This window comes from Octopus sinensis, linkage group LG8 (assembly GCF_006345805.1).
Source record: "Octopus sinensis linkage group LG8, ASM634580v1, whole genome shotgun sequence".
In the NCBI taxonomy this organism is placed as follows: Eukaryota; Metazoa; Mollusca; class Cephalopoda; order Octopoda; family Octopodidae; genus Octopus; species Octopus sinensis.
In genome coordinates, this window is record NC_043004.1 from 3,777,428 (window position 1) to 3,800,898 (window position 23,471).

General features: G+C 38.3%; 1 long non-coding RNA gene across 1 annotated transcript; it reads right to left on the reverse strand.

Moving 5' to 3' along the window:
• Window positions 1-1,579: 1,579 nt before the first annotated feature.
• On the reverse strand, window positions 1,580-14,349 carry LOC115215249. The gene is made up of 6 exons (XR_003881960.2): window positions 14,276-14,349; window positions 12,360-12,484; window positions 11,570-11,614; window positions 4,661-4,775; window positions 3,960-4,074; window positions 1,580-1,946 (listed from the first exon to the last, which is right to left on the reverse strand). It is a non-coding gene; the product is annotated as an uncharacterized LOC115215249 (long non-coding RNA).
• Window positions 14,350-23,471: the final 9,122 nt, after the last annotated feature.

The following is a 23,471-nucleotide window of genomic DNA, read 5'->3' on the forward strand; positions in this document are numbered from 1 at the left end:
GCACCAGAAGCTCCAATACAAACATTCCTCTGTATGTGTGTATATATATATATATGCATGTGTGTGTGTTGTGTGTGTGTGTGTGTGTGTGTGTGTGTGTATGTATGTATATATATATATATATAGCATTTTTGTGCATGCGTGTGTATACATATCTATATACACACATTACATGGATAAAATGTGAGCATACATTTATATAGTTATGTGTATGCATGTGTATATATATATATATGACATATAATTACATAGATAATACTGTGTGGAAGTGTATACATATATTTGCACTGTGTGTGTATACACACACACACACACATACATATATATATATGCACATGTGTATAATGATGCATAAATTCATGTACAAAGAGGTGAACAGAGGCAATAATATGTGTGTATATACACACGTGTGTGTGTACATATATGTGTGGGTGTATACATACATATATATATGTATATATACAGAAACAGACCCACACAGCTGGCACATGTAGTTAAACTTTTTACACATAAAATACATAAAGAGATGAGAGGATTCCCCATGTATATCTTTCTGATGGTAAATGTAGCAACCAAATACATGTTTGTGCCCATGTGCGTGTGTTTACATGCATATTTACACTGATTTCAAAAACTACTCTAAACTGAATTAAAGCACATATCTACACAACCTTATATGAAATGTGTGATTCTCACTTCAGTGTCTGTCATATTATTAATTAGCAGACATTAACAGAGTCACTGAAGGGGCCGAGAGACTTGTGCATACGGCACTTATTGAAATTAGTTTGGTAAATGCCAATACACCAAACTGTTGCAACAGGAGGCACTCAGTAATTTCTGCTGATTAATAAAAACATATCCATGTTTTTACTCCTTTTTCTGTGTATATATATATTACCAAACAAATGTGTATATATCATCATAATCATCATCATCGTTTAACGTCCGCTTTCCATGCTAGCATGGGTCATATAATATATATATATATATATATATATATATATATATATATATATATATATATATATATACATACATACATACACATATATTTGTGTATATATATATATAAAGATGTATGTGTGTGTGAATATGCATGTATGTGTACATATATATATATATATGTCCATGTGTGTATATACATATATATGAATGCATGTGTAAATATGTATATATATACATATATATGAATGCATGTGTAAATATGTATATATATATACATATATATGAATGCATGTGTAAATATGTATATATATATATATATATATATATGCAGGTATATACACACACACACACAATTTTTTTTTTGTGTGCCAAAATATTAAAGTGATTAACACGTGAAAGTGTTAGAAAGTAAAGTCTTCGATATGTGCAATATTTCAGCCACTAAATCCAAACAGCAGATATGCACAGATAATCCCTTTAGATGCCTGAAAAGGACAGACACCTGCATGGAACCAGGCAATGGATAATTCATCTATTAGCCCCAATATGTGCATGTATTTGAGATATATATATATACACACATATATATATATATATATATATACACACATATATATATATATATATATATATACAAAAAGGCAGGCAGCAGTATGTTAAAATGTTTACGTAGCCACATCTCTCATTGAGAAACAGTGAAAGCTCGAAGCAATAAAAGTGATAGAATGGTGCCTTGTTCTAAAATTTGAAGATTTGTGTGTATGTGTGTGTGTGTGTGTGTGTGTGCATATATAAATATGTGTGTACACATGCAGTGTACGGTTGAGGGGGGAAAAAAGGATTTTAAATGTTTAGAAAATAAAGACTGAATTGAAATGAGGGAAAGAAGCTAAATGTTAAAGAAGAAAAAGAAGATACTAGGAAGAGAGAACATCTTCCATGTAATCGAAAGGTGTGTCGGGTTGAGAAAGTGTTTTGTCTGTCGTGAGGTCAGCAAGCTGGAAAAGAAGAAGAAAAATACAAAAACATTTGAAGACAAAAGTAAATAAACAAAAAAAATGAAAGAGAAAGTGTTAAAGTTTTCTTTCTTTCTTCAATTACGAAATTCCAATTAATTAAGAATCATCATCATCATCATCATTTAACGTCTGCTTTCCATGCTAGCATGTGTTGGACGGTTTGACTGAGGGCTGGCAAACCAGATGGCTGCACCAGGCTCCAATCTTGGTCTGGCAGAGTTTCTACAGCTGGATGCCCTTCCTAATGCCAACCACTCCGAGAGTGTAGTGGTTGCTTTTACGTGCCACCGGCATGGGGGCCAGTCAGGCGGTACTGGCAACGACCTCGCTTGAATCATTTTACACATGCCACCGGCACAGGTGCCAGTAAGGTGATGCTGGTAATGATCCCGCTTGAATGGTGTCTTTTACGTGCCACCGGCACGGAGGCCAGATAGCTGCTCTGGCAATGATCACACTCGGATGGTGCTCTTATTACCCTACTAGCACGGGGCTTGAGTGCTAGTAAGGCGACACTGGTAACGATCACGCTCGAACGGTGCTCTTAATACCCTACTAGCACGGGGCTCGAGTGCCAGTAAGGTGACACTGGTAACGATCACGCTCGAATGGTGCCTTTTAAGTGCCACTGGCGCGGAAGCAAGTTAGCTGCTCTATCAATGATCACACTCGTATGGTGCTCGTGCCCGTCATCGAATTTCACTTTGATTTTGATTTCACACGAAATTCCAATTAATTAAGAATATTTTGCAAAAAGCACAAACTACAACAAGCCCTAGACTTATCATCTTTACAATGTTTTAATTGCATGTTAGTTACGACAGCCACCAGAAGTAAGCAAAGCCAAATTCTTTGGTTACTCTGCAATATTTCTGATTCCCATCCCATTACACAGTGGCACTAGAATGCTTAATCTTAACTTTTTGGAACCAAAGAATCTACTGATTCCATTTGCTATTTAAATGACAAGACTTTGTGGAACGACGGCCACAACATGTTTGTAAGTTAGGGCGGAAAGCTGGCAGAAACATTAGCACACCAGGCAAAATGCTTAGTGGTATTTCATCTGTCTTTATGTTCTGAGTTCAAATTCTGCTGAAGTTAACTTTGCCTTTCATCCTTTCAGGGTCAATTAAATAAGTACCAGTTACGCACTGGGGTTGATGTAATCAACTTAATCCCTTTGTTTGTCCCCTCTACGTTTAGCCCCCTGTGGGCAATAAAGAAATAAATCTTTATAAGTTTGAATGAAGTAACATTGCTCAGCAGATACAATACAGCATCAACAGCTCATGTTGTTTCATTCCATCATCATTGTTTCGTTTAACGTCCATTTTCCATGCCAGCAGGGGTTGGACGATTTGACTGAGGGCTGGCAAACCAAATGGCTGCACCAGGCTCCAATCTGATCTGGCAGGTTTCTACAGCTAGATGCCCTTCCTAATGCCAACCACTCCAAGAGTGTAGTGGGTGCTTTTACATGCCACCGCCACGAGGGCCATTCAGGCGGTACTGGCAACGGACACGCTTAAATGGTGCTTTTTACATGCCACCTGCACAGGAGCCAGTCCAAAATGGTGGACATAAGTGGAAAGCTCACGCAGGGAAATTACCAATGAGAGACAGATGGAAGACACAAACATTCTGTTTAGAAGTAAATTTATCCCTCATCTGCTTGAGATGCTCTTATCAAGTGACACAGTGAAGAGAGTCTCTAATTGGTAGGCTGACATTCTAGAAATAGCAGGCAAATCATCATAGCACACCTAACAGGATAATGGGCCCTCAATATATTTACTCCTACAAAGACGGGATCCTCACAACTTCTACCACAAAGGCTTTTGATCATACTTAACAAAACACAAAATTCTTGGTTTTCTTTCCAACGGATGTTCACAATAGCAGGTCAGCACGGAATGTGCAACCACAAGTTTTCTAAATAAAATAAATATTAAAAAAAAAAAAGAATCAAAAACAGAAATGATGACTTACTTCGCTGTTTTCGCTTTTGGACAATTCTTGAGACAGATCCAGTTCTTCTTCGATTTCTTCAACAATACTGCCACCAGTTATTTTGACTTTTCCTTCAAATCTGCTTCTGTTGGTGCTGAACAAAATTGGAAAACAAATGTGGCAAGTTGAGATCCATCTTCAGACATTTAAGACGAATGGAACTTTTAACAAATATAAAACAAAGGTTAAGATGTTGGATGAGTGACAAGATGGCCGTGACTTGAAACTTTGGTCAGTTGGGGATTCTTCACAATCTCACACACATTGCACTACTGACCACAGAGTAACATTGTAATTCTGTCTCCCAGATCAAGATTGTCGACAAAAGAAGGCTGACCAAGTGATTGGCAATGAGTCACTCACATGTATTAACCATTCACTCACAGACTTACCGTTTCTTCTTCTTCTTCTGACCTAACTAAATAATCCCTCCTCTTCCTCCACCTCTCTTTTCCTCCAACTACTCCAATTGTCTCATCATACCACATCAAACCCTCAACATTTGACCCAATCCTTTCTTTCTCCCCACAATGCCTCCCCCTGAAATTCCTTCCTCCACAGACATCAACCAATCAAGGACACCTTGCAAATCTCATGGACAATGAAACCCACCCCGCCACGCCCTGCCCTGCCCCCACACGTCTCCGTAAAACCCAGAAGCATGTCATGTTTCTACTTACTCTTCACTGGCAAAATCTTCATCATAGTCATCATCATCATCATCATCATCCTCAGTCGTAGTCGTGTTGGTGGTGGTAGTGGTAATATTGTTCTTGTCACTTCCAGAAGCTTCCACTGAAGAGGAAAAAAAAAAATTTTATTTCAACAGATTTAATTTGAGAAATGGATCAAAGTAGAAATCTATAAAACTCTCAATAACTCGATTTGTGATCAATATAGATGCTGTAAGAATTAATCATCAATAACCACAGATGCTCTAAGAATCGAGTTGGCAAATGTGTCCAGTGGTCAATAGGTTAATCCAGGAAAACTAAAAACGGACAGAAACAAGTACCAAACAGCAGCAGCAGCAGTGTGTTTCATCATCATCATCATTTAACATCCATTTTCCATGCTGGCATAGGTTGGACAGTTTGACTGAGGTCTGGAGAGCCAGCAGCTGCACCAGGCCCCAATCTGATCTGGCAAGGTTTCTACAGCTGGATGCCCTTCTTAACGCCAACCACTCCAAGAGTGTAGTGGGTGCTTTTTACGTGCCACCAGCACAGGAGCCAGTCAGGCGGACCTGGCATCGACCACATTTGGATGGTGCTTTTTACGTGCCACCAGCACAGGAGCTTTCCCATGCATGGTCAATGAGGGAGAACAACCAGAGCACAGCAACCAGCTGAATGGAGAGAAACTCAATGAAGTGGACACCTTCAAGTACTTAGGGTTCACTTTGACCAAGGATAGCAACTCTCACAAACAGATAACAACAAAACTCAATTTAGCTTCTGCTGCCATGATGAAGTTAAATGCCATATGGAAAAGCAATTCCATTAGGTTTTGCAACAAGGCTCAAAGAGTACAAGTCCCTGATGACGTTGATCCTTCTGGGGGTGGGGGAGAGAGCCGGACCCTTACAGCTGACATGGAGAGAAGGATTCAGGAATTTGTGCCCAAGTGCTTCAAAAGGCTGCAACACATCCCGTGTACACAGTGCACAAAATGAATAGTTTTGTCAGGCAGCCAGTCGATAAATACTCTGTCAAAGAGGAGCCACTCCCTGTGCAGACAGAAAGACAAAAGCTTGCCTGGCACAATCATGTATCCTGCCACAACTCTCAGTCCAAAACCATCCTTCAAGGCACAGCTGAGGGAGGTGGGGGTGAAAGAGAGGCAGACAGAGAAAACCCTGGTCTGAGAACATCAACAACTGGAAAGGTCACAACAGTGTGACTCTGCTGTGAATGACAAGAGGACAGAAACCAAATGAGAAAGCATTTTCAAGGGCACCCCAATGACTGGCAGCACCAGATAAACGAACTTGATGAGAATGAGGACTTATTTTATCAATCACTTTTTACTGGACTACATAGTTATGGGGACGTAAACAAACTAACACTGCAGATACATACATATACACAATGGGCTTCCACACAGTCACAATCTACCAAATTCACTCACAAGGCATGCAAAACACGGGTTTTGCCACACATCTTTACAATGATCCCAATTTGTGATTCTTGTGCAAAATAAAGAATTGAATCTTATTGCTACAACAACAACAACAACTTAACATTTCCAAACAAAAGAAAACAAGAAAATTACTATTTTTAAATCTGACAACGAGAGATATTCGGCAACAGTACTTTGGAGTAAAGATTATTTTGCCAACATAACATGGCAGTCCTGGTTTAGGACGAATGTTGCTGTAATTTAGCCCCAGGAGACATCATCTCCAGCTGGCTATACATTTCTGGGTTATTTCTGAGCTATTTCATAATTTCTGGGTTATTTACAGGTTATTTCGTAATTTCTGGGTTATTTACAGGTTATTTCGTAATTTCTGGGTTATTTACGGGCTATTTTGTGATTTCTGGGCTATTTCGCGACATACAGATATTGTTTTGAGCTGAGAGAGTGTGCTAGATTCCCTTGTTCAAAAATATAAGGACAAAGATCATGTCATATAGCCAGCTGGAGACGATGTCTCTCCTGGGGCTAAATTACAGCAACATTCATCCTAAACCAGGACTGCCATATTTTGTTGGCAAAATAATCTTTACTCAAAAGAATACCAGATGAAATATTCTTGTGGTTCATTTCATCATTTCTACATTCTAAGTTCAAAGCCCACCACAAACAACTTTGCTTCCAGAGTTCATGAAACAAGTCATTGGTTGAGGTCAATTTAATCAACTCTACTCACACATCACCCTCCATTATATATCTGTAGTCTTGCATTAGTCTAAGAAGCCATCAAGGTTGTGTGAAGATCTCACTGAGATCTTGAAGTTCCACCAGGAAAGGAAAATGAGAGTGGAGAGGGAAGTATTACCCCCACCCTCGCCCCACTGAATTTGTGAAAAGATGGGTGACTGAGGCAAAAATGTAGGCTGTGTGGTAAGTAGCTTGCTTACCAACCAAATGGTTCCGGGTTCAGTCCCGCTGCGTGGCACCTTGGGCAAGTGTCTTCTACCATAGCCTCGGGCCGACCAAAGCCTTGTGAGTGAATTTGGTAGAGGAAACTGATAGAAGCCCGTCGTACATATCTCTCTATATATAAACGGCAGTCTGTGTGTCTGTCAATTGTACCCTCACCCTGACCACAGCTTTCAACCGATTCTGATGAAACTTGACACACACATAGCCCAATGTCATAATTCAAAACTAACACAGCGAAAATTTTGAAAAGTTCCCCCAGTTCTGAAAAGAATCGATAAATTCGACATGGGGTCGAGAATCTAAGCTTTTTATATGCAAAAAAGCAGGCAGCAATGTGAGTGACAACAACGAAAAAATCAAAAGTGACCAAACTGAACAAACGAATGGAAAAGGTATTTTGGTGCACACGACAAAAGCAGTTTATAATAAACCAAGAGTTTGCAAGTAGCGTCCGAGGACCCTTAAGGTACATCAAAAATTTAAGGTTTGGGGTGGTAGTTATAAAAAAAGTTTAAACAAAAAAAGTATTCGAATAACTTGCGGCTGCAGCAGCTATTAGCAGAAGTTGGGGGTAAAGTCTGGAATGTAATTTCTTCCTGGTAGGAATTGGTTGGGTTGAATTATCGATAGCTGTTTGATAGTTATTTGAGAGTGAAGAGAAGACATTGCAACCTACACATGCGCCTTCGTTCCCTAGAGGGAAAGGACTAGATTGGGATTAGTCGTTGCCTACTAGGGGCTCTTACATACCCGGGCAACGCCGGGCTATGCTGCTAGTGTATATATATATGTGTGTGTGTGTGTATATGTTTGTGTGCCTGTGTTTGTTCCCCAACATCGCTTGACAACCGATGCTGGTGTGTTTACGTACCCATAACTTAGCAGTTCGGCAAAAGAGACCAATAGAATAAGTACTAGGCCTACAAAGAATAAGTCCTTGGGTCGATTTGCTCGACTAAAGGCAGTGCTCCAGCATGGCCACAGTCAAATGACTGAAACAAGTAAAAGAGTAAGAGAGAGAGAGAGAGAGAGAGAGAGAGAGAGAGTGAATGACTCTTAACAGAGTAACCCTGGATCTGTGGGGTTCCTTGATTGCCCCCAGCTGGAGTTTCTGCATCTTTCATACTATCAGATATTTTGTAATGCTAAGTAGACTTTTATCCCATTTCACTGTCTCTTCCATTCCTTTATGTAAATCCCCCTTACACAATTTGTTGTCTGTTCTTGTCAGGTCCCCACCATCTATTCCGCTGGGGCTAATAAAAGAAATTATCATTTGGCTAATTTAGTTAGCAGGTATTTTATCTTGAGGTTTGGTGACAACAAGTCTCCTCAAATCACTGCCAGTCTTTTAAGTAGTAGTCTGGCTGTTGTGCCAAGTGAACATCATCATCATCAATATTATTATTATTATTATTATTATTATTATTATTATTATTATAAAGGCAGTGAGTTGGCAGAATTGTTAGCGCACTAGACAAAATGCTTAGCGGTATTCCACCTGTTGCGACATTCTGAGTTCAAATTCTGCCGAGGTCTACTTCGCCTTTCATCCTTTCAGGGCCAATAAGATCGGTACCAGTTGAACACTGGGGTCGATGTAATCAACTAGTCCCCTTCCTCAAAATGGCTGCCCTCGTGGTAAAATTTGAAACCATCATTATAATTATTATTATTATTATTATTATTATTATTATTTCAACAATCATATATATTTATTGTATATTTTCATTACATAACCAAGTATAGCTCTGTGTGTGTGTGTGTGTGTGTCTTGTCATGCTATTTTCTCAATGTCACATACAAGTCATGGTATTTGGGGCTTTATATTTGTCTGCAATGCTTTTTATCATTCTCAAGGCGCCTCTTATTACAGAAATAACACTTCCACCCCTCCACCTATCCTGGTTGTCTCTATTTCTAGCTCTTCATATTCAAAGACATTTCCATATTAGTCATTCATTAGAACCAATTTGTCAATCAACCGACATTACTTCTCCTGCTCGTATCTAACAACGATACCTGAGAAGCAATTTAACTTAATTCTCCCAGTCTCTGTAAATCATCATCATCATCATCATCATCATCATCGTTTAACGTCCTTTTTCCATGCTAGCATAGGTTGAACGGTTCGATCGGGGTCTGGGAAGCCATGGAGGCTGCACCAGGCTCTAGTCTGATTTGGCAGTGTTTCTACAGCTGGATGCCCTTCCTAACGCCAACCACTCCGTGAGTGTAGTGGGTGTTTTTTACATGCCACCAGCACAGGGGCCAGAGCAGACTGGCAAACAGCTATGATCGGTTGGTGCTTTTACGTGTCACCAACACGGACGCCCGTCAGGTGGCGCTGGCATCTGCCACGTTCGGATGATGCTTTTTATGTGTCATCAGCACGGGTGTCTTAACTACAATTTCCATTTGATTTTTATTTTGATGGTGATGTACTTGACTCAATAGGTCTCCTCAAGAACAGCGGGTCACGCTACGATCCAAGGTTAGCACAGCAGGCCGTCCTGCGAGCCATACAATTATTATTACTATTATTATTATTATTTATGCTCTAGTGTGTGCATACTGAAGAGCGTGTATAAAATGAAATCAAATATATAATCTGTTATACACACAACACTTCCATTGTCTGTCAGACAATTTGCCGATAAATATTTTCTACCCACACCCTCTCCCTACCCTACATATCGATCACCACCACCCCAGCCACTCCTAATATCTCTCGCCATCACTTGCTACAGTCACTTCCACCGCATCTCTAAACATCTTTCCCCATCACACTCTTATGAAACATCCCCGCCTTTGTACCACTTATATTCTTCCCAAGTATCCCCTCTATAGTAAGACATCCATCTTTCTCCCTCCATTATATTCTAACCTCTCAACCAGCACAAAGCCACCTCCCTCGGTTCCACTCTCTCTCTCAGCTTTGTTTTGTGAGTTACTTGATAACCCCACTGGTGTTGGTGCCATGTAAAAAGCATCAGTGCTGGTGCCACATAAAAGGCACCCTGTACACTCCGTAAAGTGGTTGGCACTAGGAAGGGCATCCAGCTGTGGAAACCATGACAAAACAGACAACAGAGCCAACTCCAGAGTCCAACCATCCGACCCATGCCAGCATGGAACATGGACATTAAATGATGATGGTGATGATATACGTGTGTGTGTGTGTGTGTGTGTGTGTGTGTGTGTACACACACCAGAGTAAGCACATAAATGTGAAACAAGGTAGGAAAAAAATAGTACTCGAATACCAGAGGTAGAGTAATATGCTTTATCATTAAAGATGCAAAAACATCGATGTTTTTGCAGCTTTAATAATAAAGTGGCAATGAGTATAGTGAAGGATCAGCCTTCAGCCCCCTCTTATTCATCATAGTCCACCAGGCAATAACAGAGGAATCCAAGACAGGTTGCCCCTGGAAGCTCCTCTATGCTGATGACCTGGCCCTCATAGCAGAATCACTGCCAGAACTAGAGAAGAAATTTCAGGTGTGGAAGCAAGGTTTAGAATCAAAGGGTCATAGAGTCAATGTTTCAAAGACCAAAGTTCTAAGTAGGAAGGCGAATACATCACACACTCCTTCAGGCTGGAGGGTATATCAGCCAAAACGTTGTGCTAACAACAAACAAGATGAGGACAAATATCCGTCAAATGTAAATAATGTAAATAATGTGAATAATCTTTTATTGATATGAATGAAAATAAGAATGTACCACAGGCTATTAAGCTTTGTTAAAATGTTACCATCATGGCCATACTGTAGCAGAATAATATTATCAATGCATTTGGAAGGGCATCCAGCTGTAAAATCTATGCTAAAAACTGACCTCGCCTGTGCTGGTGCCACATAAAATGCACTCAGTCCACTCTGCAGCGTGGTTGGTGCTAGGAAGAGCATCCAGCCATAAAAACCTTGCCAGCTCCTGTCAAACTGTCCAACCCATGCCAGCATGGAAAACAGACGTTAAATTATAATGATGATGTCTTTGGTTTCATTCCATATTCAGGATTATTTACTTCCTGACATAATAATTAAAATAACAACTGTCAAAGCAGAAGAGGAAAATGTGTCACAAAGAATATAGTTTTCAAAGATTCTACATGTTGTCTCCTAACACAGACCCTTCAGTCCTATCCATGAGGATTTTATTCCGTCTCAAATATCAAACTCTTCAGAAAAACAAATACATTTTCTAGTTGTCTATGATATTGCAACAATCTTACAGTCTTCAAAATAACTAAAGAATGTTCAAAGAACTGCTAGTTGTTATTAGCATTGTCCCAGTACTGAAGACTGAGTGTTTGGATCCCTTTGCACCCCATTCCTAACAATATCCCCTTCTAATTCCCATTGCATCAGTTTCTGTCACATAAACTGGAAGAATTTGTCTCAAATCATTCAACAAATGAGAAGCATCAACTGTCAGAAGAGACGAAAATAATTTCAGAAATGGTAACTTACCAAACTTGAGATCAACAACTTTTTTGTTGAGGTTCGTTAAGGGATCTGAAAGAAATTAGGAGTGAGTTTGAGAATTCAACAATTAAACATTCAACAACAATTATTATCAAATGATGCCAGATTTTTAGGAGCCAATATAAGTCAACGTATTTCTCTACACTAAATATAAACAGTAATTAAGAGAAGAATAATTTACAGAAGATGCCAGCACAAGAGTCTGTCTTTAGATTCCATCAGTAGATTCCATTTCTTCACAGATTTATACTTAAAATGTTAAAATGTTACCATCATGGCCATACTGTAACGGAATAATATTATCAATGCATTTGGAAGGGCATCCAGCTGTAAAATCTTTGCTAAAACTGTCAGTCAGTCTATATATATATACATACATACATACATACATACATACACAGACACACACACATTCATATACATCAGGCTTCTACACAATTCCCATCTCCCCAATTTCACTGGAAGAAAAGATTCTACAAAGGTGCCAAACAATAGGATTGAACTCAGGAACATAAATTTGTGAAAAATACTTCTAGAGTACACAATCAGGTGTTACATACATCAGAGGAAATAACTGGTGGTCTTCATTGGGAAAGAAAAAATTGGTGAAAATTGGTGGCAACAAAATGAATTCATTGTCTGTGAGGAAAGGTGAAGACTGAGGGTTCAAGCACTCTTCACATTTCTCCGAAGGGCCTCGCTCTTAAACCTTAAGGTTCCTCCCCACATGGCACACGAACCACCCTCCTCCCTTATTTCACCAAATAAAACTTACCTTTGTTAAGGATTTCGTTGTTTTCTTTGGTAGAATTTGATAATTTAGGCACAAATGTTACAGGTTTAGCTTGGAAAAGGGTACAGTCATCAGCAGCAGTAGTTTTCTGGCCCCAGTTGGTATCCCTAAACACAAAACATAATATATATATATATTTGTATGTATATACATATATACACACAAATCATCATCATCATCATTACCATCATTTTAACAAACACTTCCCTATGTTCGTACAGGTTGAACAAAGTTTGCTGAGGCAGATTTTCATCAACTCAAAAACATGGAATTAAATTCTCAGCCAAAATAATTTCTGGATTAGGAATTTTTTTTTTTTTTTTTTACATAAACGGCATCACCTTTACAGAGAAAGGAAAAATCAGATCGTGAGGCATTCATGCCCTTCTCAAAGCAACAGAAGCAAAACAAAATAATAACATCCTGAAATAAAAATTGAATCCCAGACTGATCTTAAGAACTTTTAAAATATGAACCATTGTGGAAGCCCTTAAGACATTTTAAGGGTCAAGGTTTAAGGTCTGAATAGGTTTTTAGGGACTAATATTCTTTTATTTGTTACAGTAATTTGACTGTGGCCATGCTGGAGCACCACCTTTAGTCGAGCAAATCGAGCCCAGGACTTATTCTTTGTAAGCCTAGTACTTATTCTATCGTTCTCTTTTGCCGAACCACTAAGTTATGAGGATTGTAAACACACCAGCATCGGTTGTCAAGCGATGTTGGGGGGACAAACACAGACACACAAACATATACACACACATACATATACATATATATATACATATATACGACGGACTTCTTTCAGTTTCTGTCTACCAAATCCACTCACAAGGCTTTGGTTGGCCCAAGGCTATAGTAGAAGACACTTGCCCAAGGTGCCACGCAGTGGGACTGGACCCGGAACCATGTGGTTGGTAAGCAAGCTACTTACCACATATGCACTCTTACGCCTACAATTACTTAATACTTAATTTCTTCTTCAAAATAAGAGACTGACACAAGACAAGTGTCTCCTCTCAAAGACGTGTGGGGAGGGGGGAGGGGAATACTATGATGGTTATGATGGTAGTGGTATGGAGGTTGTAGTATGAGACGTGAGAGCTTGAATGGATTAAAACCTGCAGGATTTTAAATCAAAATTGAAAATATTGGAAGTTATCTAACCTTACAGATCCACTGAGCCCCACCACCACCACCAGTGAAGGACTGACCAACAAAATTAGACATGGTAGAGTTTGAACTCACTATGAAGAGGATCAAAACTAAACACTGTAAACTCTTCCGTTGTCACAAGTTTGCCTGAGAAGAAAGTTAGGTTTGGCCGGATTTGAACCCAACATGCAGTGGATGACAAAACTAAACACAATAAAAGCAAAGAATTTATATTTAAAAGAGAAAAAAAAATACAATGAAGAAACAAAAAATATAAATAAGATTTTTCTGAATTTGCTCTTTAAAAAAAAAAAAAAAGAGAAACTTTGCAAAGACAGAGCCGAGGAAGATTGCACACATTTACAAAGTGAAGAATTGTGAGTGAAGTCAATTATTGTTTGTCTTTTGTTTGTCAATGTTTATACAGCGAGATTAAGTAATTTGGGAGCAGAACAAGGCGAGATTCAATAGATATTGGGATGCACTCCAACTTAATGTTACAACCATAACAATAACAACATAAACAGCCTCCACACTTTCTCTCTATACAGGATGTTGCAATGGGCGGCGCAGTGAAAAAAAAAAGGCAAGATTTCAAAATTCAACCCCCCACCACCATCACCACCACCACCACAACAACAGCAACACCCAAACATTAAATTACAAAGAACAAAAAAAAAAGTTCCATTCAGGAGGAGGAGAAGGAAGAGGAGGGTTTATGGAAAATAATACATTAAACTTACACAAGAAATATTGCTGAGATCAGACTCAACACAAAGCAAGTCTTTTTTCTTGTGTTGTTGGTTGTTGTTTTTTATAATTTTTTTTTTTAAAACCCTCCACCACCACCACCACCACTGCCATGTACACTTCTGTGCTACATTGAAAATAACACAGAAAATACAAGTAAAATTTAACACTGCAAAATATCCATCCATTGGAAATACTTGAAATAAAAATATAGCCAAGTAATTTCGGGATATTTTTTTTTCCCTGTTTGTTCTACATTTTTTTTTCAGTCCATTATAAACAAAAAAAAAAAAAATAACACCAAAGAAAATGAACAAAAATAAATTTTAAACCATTGAAAATTTATCTAAAACTAAAACTAAAATAAAAAATAAGTAAAAATAAATAAAATAAGTTTATTGAAAAAAAAAAAAAAAAAGAAAGAAAGGAAGGAAAAAAAGAAGTGAAATCAAAACTAAACAGAGTCGGCAGTTCCATGATTTAGATGCAAGAACAGGAACGGTGTTTAGCTATGCAAGTTTGAGAAGAGTCACCCAAGCAGACTGGCTTCTCTGTAACTGCTTTGCTAGGCCTCGTGTTGACTGTTGATTCTGAATACAAGCCTGACACGATGCCAGAAGATGTGAGCTGTGTGACGCTGGAGAAGCAAATGATGCGTGGCGCTGTGAGCAAGCGATTCGCATGACGAGTTCGACGCACAACTGATGTTGCCAAGACGATTACCGCCTCCTAATTCCAATATTTCCACAGTTTTCTCTTAATGTCCACAGTTTTGTTTACTCCATTAACTAGTCATTCTGGACATTTCTCCATGCTCTCTCTCACTCTCTCTCTCTGACACACACACACACACACACATTTAGTTTACACAACACACGTACACACAAACAGTAGCATACAAGCTTACAAATAAAATGAATGACAACAATGTGTAACATATATATATATATATATATATATATATATATATATAAAGCACATATGGACACACAGACACACATGCACACACACACACATGTCCCCTATAAATACATATATCTGTACATTACACATATATATATCTATTATTTAATATTGATTTCCCTTTGATTAGCTTCCTAACAACAACAAGAACAACAACAAGCACCGAGATGTTTCTAGTGATTTTTAAAGAGGAGAAACCAAAAAAAAAACCCAAAAGAAAAACCAAAAAAAAAAAAAACCAACAAAAAAAAACAGAGGAAAAGAAACAAGAGAAGAATAGAAGAGGGAGGAGAAGAGGAGGGAAAGAAAGGAAAATAATGCCAAAGTATAACAAACTTCAAAGAAACCAATTTAATGGCAAAAAGTAGAAAAATACAAAAGGTTTTATTAAAATACATAAACATATATATATATGTATGTATATATATATATCTATATATACAATGTATATATGTATATATATACATATATGTATGTATATATGTGTGTGTGTGTGTGTGTGTGTATATATATCTATATATATATATATATATATATATATATATATATATATATACACATATATGTATGTATATATACATACATACATACATACATACATACATATATAGCACAGCATTGGAAATGGATGGCTATGAGGGGGGGGAGGAGGGTTAAAGATAAATAAATAGAAAGTTTGGTAGGAGGGAGGGGGTGAGAAAATTTATTAAACTGGAAAGTGTAGCGAGGAGAGAAGAGAAGAGAAGTCGCCATGAGAGAAGAGAACGGGAGATAATGGAAGAGAATGGAATATGTTGTGTTGTGTTGTGATATGATATAATAATAAGAGAAACACATATAGATAACAACAACAGTAGTAATAATAATAATAATAATAATAATAATAATAGTAGTAGTAATAATAATAATGATGGTAATAATAATAATAATAATAATAATAATAATAATAATAATAATAATAATAATAATAATGATGATGATGATGATGATGATAATAATAATAAGCTGAAGAAGAGACGGAACTCGTGAGAAAGTGATTAATGTTAAGTCCGGAAAAATTAAGTCTGAAACAAGAATAGAATTGGTGTGTGTGTGTGTCTGTGTGTACACACACACACACACACACACATATATATAGTCAGAGAGAGAGAGAGAGATATGTAGATAGACAGGTAGGTAGATAGATATTCACACACACATACATAAATACACATCGTCATATATATATATATATATAGGCACATGTATATATAAATACACAATATTCACATACGTATATAGAGACAAAAACATATATATACATATGTATATATGTGTGTGTATATATATATATATATATATATATATATATATATACACACCCAAACACATACATGCATAGTCATACATATATATATTTACATATGTATATATATACACACCCAAACACATACATGCATAGTCATACATATATATATTTACATATGTATATATATACACACATGCATATGTAAGCATATATGCACTCATATACACAAATAAAAGTATATGTATATATAAGCAATAATAAATCTCTGAGCGAGATATATTGTATGTATGTATATACATACATACACACACATGCATGTGTATACATATAGAAATATAGCCATATGTGTGTATGTATACTCACAACCACACACACAGATGTTTATATGTTTGTACACATGTATATGAAATACACACACACACACACACACACACACACACACACACACACATATATAATTATATACATATGTATGTATCAGAAATATATATATATGTATCAGAAATTCTGTCCAATATAGAGCAGAATATTGGAGAGCAATATAGACAGTGGTAGACAAACTCAATTATCAACGAGATCAAACTATGAAATAATTGAAAGCCAGATTCACAGAGAACTTCACAAGAGATTCTTCGTAAATAGTCGAAAGCTAATTAAAAACTTTGCTTCAATTTTTGTAATTTATTACATAGAATCCACCTCCTCCTTTATAACACATCATCCAGAAATATTTCGATTCCTTCAGAAGAGCTAAAATAATGGCCTTATCTATATGTATTATATTTGTGTCAACGTACACACACACACACATACATTGATATATATATGAGTGTGTGTGTGTATATATATATACATATATATGCACACACACACAGGCACATACTTGTATATACATACATGTGTGTGTGTGTGTGTGTGTGTATATATATATATATATATATATATATATATATCAATTACAATGTATTTAGACAAAAGAAAAAGAATACGAAGAAATTCTGACGAATTGAACAGTATGGGTCACATAAGACCAACCTGAACATCACAGGTCTCAACACCAAATTAAATCACGCATAGTTTATGGTGCTAAGTTCAACTTCTTAGAGAGAGGCATGAACTCCACGAAACTCAGTTACCGAGATACACCACTTGAAGACCAAATCTTTGGTGGGTTTTGTTTATGGCCATGCTCAGACCAAAATATTACATCTTAAAAAATAACCCCTGCATGCCAGAATGCACAACATGGACACAGGACAGAGTAAAGTTCGACAGACCCAGAGTGGTGCACATTGTGTGAGTTTTTTTTCAGAAACGTTTGAGTAACAATCTCCAAACCACAGGTGACCGTTATACAACTGGCACCAAATACAATTTACAATCACCATTAATGTTCCTTCTAATTTTTACTGGTTGATGTACACAAAAAAAAAGAAAAAAACTTTTGATGTGCAAATTTGCTTTCCCTGTGATGTGACAATGTTTGTGTTCCTGTAGATGGACATAGACTGCATAATTAGTACAACTGTTAATTACCTTTTGTACACACATTAATTCTTTTTTTTATACACCTATTAATTCCTTTTGTGTGCTGGTTACAAAATGTCTACACACACACACACACACACACACACACACATATATAATATATACATATGTATGTATCAGAAATATATATATATGTATCAGAAATTCTGTCCAATATAGAGCAGAATATTGGAGAGCAATATAGACAGTGGTAGACAAACTCAATTATCAACGAGATCAAACTATGAAATAATTGAAAGCCAGATTCACAGAGAACTTCACAAGAGATTCTTCGTAAATAGTCGAAAGCTAATTAAAAACTTTGCTTCAATTTTTGTAATTTATTACATAGAATCCACCTCCTCCTTTATAACACATCATCCAGAAATATTTCGATTCCTTCAGAAGAGCTAAAATAATGGCCTTATCTATATGTATTATATTTGTGTCAACGTACACACACACACACATACATTGATATATATATGAGTGTGTGTGTGTATATATATATACATATATATGCACACACACACAGGCACATACTTGTATATACATACATGTGTGGTGTGTGTGTGTGTGTATATATATAATATATATATATATATATATATCAATTACAATGTATTTAGACAAAAGAAAAAGAATACGAAGAAATTCTGACGAATTGAACAGTATGGGTCACATAAGACCAACCTGAAATCACAGGTCTCAACACCAAATTAAATCACGCATAGTTTATGGTGCTAAGTTCAACTTCTTAGAGAGAGGCATGAACTCCACGAAACTCAGTTACCGAGATACACCACTTGAAGACCAAATCTTTGGTGGGTTTTGTTTATGGCCATGCTCAGACCAAAATATTACATCTTAAAAAATAACCCCTGCATGCCAGAATGCACAACATGGACACAGGACAGAGTAAAGTTCGACAGACCCAGAGTGGTGCACATTGTGTGAGTTTTTTTTCAGAAACGTTTGAGTAACAATCTCCAAACACAGGTGACCGTTATACAACTGGCACCAAATACAATTTACAATCACCATTAATGTTCCTTCTAATTTTTACTGGTTGATGTACACAAAAAAAAAGAAAAAAACTTTTGATGTGCAAATTTGCTTTCCCTGTGATGTGACAATGTTTGTGTTCCTGTAGATGGACATAGACTGCATAATTAGTACAACTGTTAATTACCTTTTGTACACACATTAATTCTTTTTTTTATACACCTATTAATTCCTTTTGTGTGCTGGTTACAAAATGTCTACACACACACACACACACACACAGCTATGATCATCACACGCTTTTCTCTGGCACGGTGTACATAAGACTACAATCACCCAATGGGTCCTTCCCTTTTTTAATGATGATAAAAGGTGATTTGCTACCTTTCTAGCAGGTTATTTAAACACCAAATTTCTTAAGATGGTGTGTGTGTGTGTGTGTGTGTGTGTGGTAGCTATATTACCCCTGGTAGGCTTACAGCGAGACTCAAGTCTGTGACATTATCCCCCACAAGACCAAACTGGATGTTACAGGTCTCAACACCAAATTAAATCACGCATTAGTTTACAGTGCTAAGTTCAACTCCTTTCAGAGAGGCATGAACTCCATGACACTAAGTTAACGAGATACAGACCTGTAACGTCCAGTTTGGTCTTGTGGGGGTAATGTCACAGACTTGAGTCTCGCTGTAAGACTACTTGGGGTAATATAACTACCACACACACATCAACCACCTTAGGAAATTTGGTGTTCAAATAACCTGCTAGAAAGGAAGACTAATCTCACTCCAATCACACTTTATCAACCTCACAAAGGTGTGTGATGTTACTCTAAAATACAGTGACAGCAAAACTTGACTCTGGGACATTGACCCTCACTAAACTGCAACACGCAATGTTAAACTACATTCTATTGGCAATCAGACCACAATCTTAACCCTTTCGTTACCAGCCCAGCTGAAACTGGCTCTGGCTCTGTAGTACAAATGTCATGTTTTCACAAGTTTTGAATTAAAATCTTCCACCAAACCTTAATCACAATTTATGTTCCTAACACTAGCTTAATGATAACGAAGTTATTTTATTAAATTCTTTGTTATACTTAAAATAATTGAAAGAAACACAGACCATCTCAAAATAAATACAGTTATGAAAGGGTTAAATTAGATAAAACTAGACTGACAGTAAACTTAGGTTTACAATGTTACCCCACCTCTTTGTGTATGAAGGACAATGCCACATGGGGGTAAAACAAGGGCCATGAATGCAGAGAATTTGCAAAGACTGGAAAAAAATGGAGCAAATCTGCTTTGATGGATGCGTAATGTTAATGTGAATGAAAAATAGAAGAGAAATAAGCTGAGGTAGCAATTGGATGTAAAAGGAATAGGTGAGATTGTGCTGGAGAAAAGATTGCTCAGGTGCAGACAGGTGAGGTGTATGAAAGATGACAGTTGGATAAAGAAATGCCAAACGGTCTGGACAGTGAGGTTCTGCAGAAGGAGAAATACATGGGAAGAAGGGGTGAAGTGGGTTGATCCCATGAGGTTGAACCTCACAAAAGGAAACAACAATGAATCCTACCAAAGTGTTGAGATGCCATTCTGAAGAAGGTGTAGCCAATGTCATAAGAGAACAGAAAAATGAATGGAATAAAGATTGTTTGCCAACATAACATGGCAATCCTGGTTTAGGACGAATGTTGCTGTAATTTAACCCCAGGAGACATAGTCTCCAGCTGGTTATACGACACAATCTGTATCCTTATATTTTTGAACAAAGGAATTTAGCATGCCCACTCAGCTCAAAACAGTATCTGTGTATTGCGATTTCTGGGTTATTTCCTTTCATCAATACAGAATAACCCAGAAATCACGATACACATATATTGTTTTGAGCTGAGAATGGGAGTGCTAGATTCTTTTGTTCGAAATATAAGGACACAGATCGTGTTGTATAGCCAGCTGGAGACGATGTCTGCTGGGGCTAAATTACAGCAACATTCATCCTAAACCAGGACTGCTATGTTATGTTGGCAAACAATCTTTACTACAGAGTACTCTTGCTGAATATCTCTCATTGTGAGATTTACAAATAGTAATTTTCTAAGAAAAACGAATGTTAAGATATTGATGATGACAATGTAAAAGAGACCAACAGTAAGACTTGGTCTGTTGTGGTAAACCAAGTTAGTAGTTGGGGTAGATGCTCAGAGAGTGTTACCACTAGAATAAGAATAGCCTGGGCAAAGTTTAGAAAGCTTCTACTCCTACTGGTGACAAAGGGTCTCTCGCTCAGAATGAAAGGTAGATTGTATGATGCATGTGTGCAAACTGCCATGCTTCACAGCAGTGAAACACGGGCTGTGACTGCGGAGGATATGCATAGGCTTGAAAGAAATGAAGCTAGCATGATCCACTGGATGTGTAATGTCAGTGTGCACACACGATAGAGTGTAGGCACCCTGAGAGAAATGCTGGACATAAGAAACATCAGATGTGGCTTGCAAGAGAGACGTTTGCACTGGTATGGTCATGTACTACGGAGGGATGAGGAGAGATGTGTGAAGAAGTGCTACTCCCATACAGCTGAAGGAATCCGGGGTAGAGGTAGACCCAAGAAGACATGGGATGAGGTGGTCGAGCATGACCTTCAAAAGTTGGGCCTCACAGAGGCAATGACGAAAGATCGAGACCTCTGGAGATATGCTGTGACTGCGAAGACCTGACAAATAAAGTGAGTCCACGGTGTATCCTACACTAGCTTCACATAACCAGCCCCAGCTCATTCCAAGTACCTTGGATTGTAGGATGACTGGCTGTACTTACCCTGGATTGTAGGATGACCTGCTGTGCTTGAGGAGACCTACTGAGTCAAGTACATCAACATCAAAATAAAAATCAAATGGAAATTGTAGTTGTGATACCCATGCCGGTGGCACGTAAAAATGCACTATCCGATCATGGCCAATGCCAGCACCGCCTTCACTGGCTTCCATGCCAGTGGCATGTAAAAAGCACCAACCGATTGTGGCTGTTGCCAGCCTCCTCTGGCCTCTGTGCCGGTGGCACATAAAAAGCACCCACTACACTCAGAGTGGTCGACGTTATGAAGGGCATCCAGCTGTAGAAACACTGTCAGATCAGACTGGAGCCTGGTGCAGCCTCCTGGCTTCCCAGACCCCAGTTGAACTGTCCAACCCATGCCAGTATAGAAAACAGATGTTAAACGATGATGATGATGATACATACATATATATAGGGAGAATTCACAAAAAAACAAAACATGAAGACAGGTGGTGTAGACAACAAACAGATGTATTAGTATAACGCTCAGGAAGTGAAAACATTTTTCACGTTTCAAGCCTATGCTCTTCCACAAAAAGGAACACAGAAAGAAACAAGGAGAGAAAATAAAGAATGTGTAGCAGCTAGTGATCTATCATGGTGAATGCTGCACAGAGGGATCACACAGGAGAGCTAGGAAGAAGGGGAGATAATAAAGTAGTGGTGATCCCAAAACGAAGGTATAGGAGAGTATGTATGTGCATGTGGAAGAGGGCTGGTGACCTTGACGTGTGCGTATGTGTAGGTGTGTGGATGTGGGGCTGGGAAGTGGTCAGTGCCAGTGTGTGGTTGGTGGTGTGATGTAATGTGATGTGGTGTTGTGTGGTGTGGTATGGTGGTGTATGGCCTAGTGGTGTGTGATGTGGTGTGATGATGTTGGGAGGTGGGGGAGGCAAGAGTAGGCAAAGCAAGGGTGGGAGTAGGCTGAGGGTGGGAGTAGAGGTGGGGCATGAGAGAGTGGGTGTAAGGGATGAGGTGGGGTGGGATGGGTAAGGAAGGTAGGGTTGGATTGTGTAGGATGGGGTGAAGTTACAAGGGACAATGATGAGGGGGAAGGGAGAAGGTAGGTAGAAGTGAAGAGGAGAAGTAGGAATCAGAGCAAGAGAGGAAAGGTGGGTGGGAGGAAGTACGTGTGAGGAGAGGGGAGGAGAGTTGAGCTCATGTGACACAAAGAAGCAAAGAGAGAAGATTAATCCCTGTTCATGGCACAAACGGGGGTCCAGATGGCCCCTGTGCAAGGACAATCTGAACACAGACAGGTGTTGCAAAGAGTGAGTGGTAGAGCGGAAATGACATGAGACCGGGGTGTCATTGCTGAGTCGGATGTCTCGGAGGTGTTCCGCAAACTGGTCAGCCAAGTGGCTACCTGTTTGCCTGATGTATAGAGAAGGGCAGAGAGAGGAGGAAATGCAGCAGATGACATTGGTAGCAGTGCAGGTGAAGGAGTCGGTGATATGATAGGGTCAATGATGGGTGTCAGTGAGGAGGGTGGTGTTGGAGAGGTAAGGGCAAGTGCAGCAGCATGGGTGGGAGCAGGGGAACGAGCTGGGTTGGGAGGTA